Consider the following 3,841-nt stretch of genomic DNA (forward strand, 5'->3'; position numbering starts at 1 on the left):
TAAATTATTTTACTTAGTCTAAGATAATGTTTTTCTTTCAAAAACAGTATTTTAGAATTAATACATCTCAATTGTTTGTGCAATAAATAAAGATTTTTTTTTAAAATGATTATATCCTATAACGATAGTTGATTTCATATTTTGAATGATTTCAATAATGACATAAACTCTTAATATAGTAATTAACATAAAACCTAGTCCTTTTACATAAAATTTTGAATTAATTTCTTTTGGTATGAATGTTAAGTTTATTCTATATTGTTCAACGTTCAAACAATTTCTTTTTCTTTTTTTGGTATGAGTGTTATGTTTTTTATATCTTGTGTTAAATCTTGACCACCAAAATTTCAAAATTGCAAAAAATTAATATAAGAATTAATGAATACCAAAAATCTAAGAATTGACTATTTTAATGCGATCTAATTAGCACCACCCTTATTTTGTGTATATAAATAAACAAATCTTTCACTCACAAAAAAATATTCTGAAGTTAAAAGAAAAAGAAAAAACATATATTAGTACTTTTCCAAAATTTCTCTTCACTTTTTTTTTTGAGTCAAAAACTCATAATTTGTTTTCCTAAAAAATGAACACCAAGAAAACAAAAGGAAAGCAAAAGATTAATATAAAGAAAATAGAAAGAAGCAAAGACAGATTGGTCACATTGTCTAAGCGTAGAAATGGTATCTACACTAAGCTCTGTGAACTCTCTGTTCTCTGCCGCATTCACATTGCATTTTTGGGGTATACCGACTCCGGAAAGCCATTTACATTTGGCAGTCCTTCTTTCCAGGCAGTTGCGGAGCGGTTTCTCAACAGCGAGGCCTCGTCGTCTTCTTCTTTGCAACAATCACTCTTTACTGATCACACAAACAGAATGTTCAAGAGCTATGCACATTGTACAACAATGTTGTTGAGCAGACACGTGCTAAGGAAGTGAAAACGATGAAGGCAGCTGCGTCTATGGAGCCGTTTCCAGAAGATGCGTGGTGGAAAATGCATATGACTAAGGAACAAGATCAAGAATAAGCAAAAAAGTTGCTGGACAAGTTTGAAGGGCTCTATGAGAAGTTGTGTGATGAAATTGATGTAAGAAGTTAAAGAATAGATGCTGCGAGAAATCACATATGATTTATACGTCCTTAATATATCATTTGCTGTGTTGTTGTGATGATGTGTTGTTGTATTGTCTTTTCTTTTTATTTTATGTATTGTTAATGTTTTCTAAATCATGCAATCCAATAAAACAAAAATAATATTTCATTTTAAATGTTATTTGAGAAACATACTGAAAAACATAAATAAATCAAACTTAGAATAAAATGAGTGTTTCCTATCTCATTCAAGTTCATGTTTTTGCAAATGTAATTTTGTTGTCTACCACTCATTTTCCTTTTCTTGTCTATGATACATATATCAAAATCTAGTGGTCATGAATTTTAGACTTTAGTAGGCTCAGTGTCTATTAAAATATTTTTTTATGGACCAAATTAAATAACAAATATTTTGACATTTTTATCTTATTTCTTGTGTATCAGTAGGTCAAAACATAATTATACATTATCCTCTATATTTCGCACTTGTAATTTTGTTTTCCATGTCCCAAATCTGTAACAATAGTTAAAACGACAACATATTCTATTTATTAATTCGTTAACTAATAATCTCATATTTATTAACTAGCTATTATCAAGTATACTAACAACAACAAGCAAAAATAAATTAACTAAACCATCAATCAAACCACTTTTAGATATAAACCAAATAATCATTAAACCAATAATTCTACAAGCAATACAAATACCATCATTCTTAACATGCTTCTAATCCAACTTTAAAAAGAAAAAAAACATTAAAAAAACACCAATTCGATCATAGATCAACCTCCTCTTCATGCCACAATTCCACGATTACGCTTTCTTCGCCTGCACTACAACATAAAGATATGCGTGAGTATTATCACAAATAGTCAGTAAGATGACCCCCATGTACTACCTATACACACAAGCGAATTACACAAACCAACACTCAATCAAACAATCAAAACATCAGACCATACATAAGAAGAACAAAACAACTCTTAATCCAGCCTAGTGTCGACCTCCACATCAACACATCCGATGTCGACCGATACCCTCTTGGTGTCTATCTACACTGCCTCTTAAGATACAATAGAATCACCTCTTATCAATCCTGAAGAATCCTTGCACCATACACGAACATGAACAAACCCTAACCACCAAATCATCACGTGATCTTTTCTTGGGGGTTTTCCTCATTCGCACAGTTCCATCAATCAATTCCTATAAGTCACCCATCCTAATCCTACTCTATCTCAAGAACACTTAGCTGTCAAGTTCTTTTAGGATCTTTGGCCAAAAAAATAAGTGTACTTTCATGACATAGTTAGAAAAATCAGATCTTTTAAACCTCTCCGCATGTTTGCTAAAACCAGGGAGGCTTACACTTTAGAGGAGTCTAGGAGCTTTGTTTCAGGATATGAAGGGGATCATTACATAGTAAATACATCGATGTCAAGTCTTGACATGAAAGGAGTCCTATGTCGAAGAAAGTTACGAACAAACCTAATTTTAGGTTTTGGTGAGGATGGGCCGACATTGTTGAAGATAGGCTAGGCTAAAAAACTTGGTGGGTTTAAGTATAATGGACTCAGAGATGATTTCATTAGAAAAATAGGGTTTTTCCTCTAGGAACCCTTTTCGTCAACGAGGCAAGAGGCGACTATAATCTTTGTTTTAGGAACAAAGTTTCATATCCGTATGGTTCGTTTAATGTTAAAACGATATCTCAAAAACGTGATTCTAACGTCATAATTCAAAAATTAAATCCATAATTTCGCATTTAAGGATTTTGTTGTAGATTTAAAAGACGTCGTCTCTTACTAATAGAGATGTCGTCTTTAAACGACGTCGTCTCTTACTAATAGAGATGGCTAAATGTTTCTTAGATGTTATGTTAACATATTTTTGGATATGATGTTCATTTTAGCTTAGTCAATGAAAGATGATGCATTAAAAACTAAGTCAACGAAAAGTTCATGTTTTGAATGGCCACATAGAAAGTTCATGATTTAAAAGACCAAAATGTGAAAGTTAATGCGCTACTATTATTTTTTTAATTAAAAATTAAATTATTTTACTTAGTCTAAGGTAGTGTTTTTCTTTCAAAAACAGTATTTTAGAATTAATACATCTCAATTGTTTGTGCAATAAATAAAGATTTTTATTAAAAATGATTATATCCCATAACGATAGTTGATTTCATATTTTTAATGATTTCAATAATGACATAAACTCTTAATATAGTAATTGACATAAAACCTAGTCCTTTTACATAAAATTTTGAATTAATTTCTTTTGGTATGAATGTTAAGTTTATCCTATATTGTTCAACGTTCAAACAATTTCTTTTTCTGTTTTTGGTATGAGTGTTATGTTTTTTATATCTTGTGTTAAATCTTGACCACCAAAATTTCAAAATTGCAAAAAATTAATATAAGAATTAATGAATACCAAAAATCTAAGGATTGACTATTTTAATGCGATCTAATTAGCACCACCCTTATTTTGTGTGTATAAATAAACAAATATTTCACTCCCAAAAACATATTCTTAAGTTAAAAGAAAAAGAAAAAACATATATTAGTACTATTCCAAAATTTCTCTTCACTTTATTTTTTGAGTCAAAAACTCATAATTTGTTTTCCTAAAAAATGAACACCAAGAAAACAAAAGGAAAGCAAAAGATTAATATAAAGAAAATAGAAATAAGCAAAGACATATTGGTCACATTGTCTAATCGTAGAAATGGTATCTACACT

The 3,841-nt window shown here is 30.0% G+C and overlaps 1 pseudogene; it reads left to right on the forward strand.

The window, feature by feature from the left end:
* The first annotated feature begins 586 nt into the window (after positions 1-586).
* The window catches only part of LOC17895085, a 3,704-nt pseudogene continuing 449 nt past the window's right edge, over positions 587-3,841 (forward strand).

This window comes from Capsella rubella, unplaced genomic scaffold (genome assembly GCF_000375325.1).
Source record: "Capsella rubella cultivar Monte Gargano unplaced genomic scaffold, Caprub1_0 scaffold_2, whole genome shotgun sequence".
Classification (NCBI taxonomy): domain Eukaryota; kingdom Viridiplantae; phylum Streptophyta; class Magnoliopsida; order Brassicales; family Brassicaceae; genus Capsella; species Capsella rubella.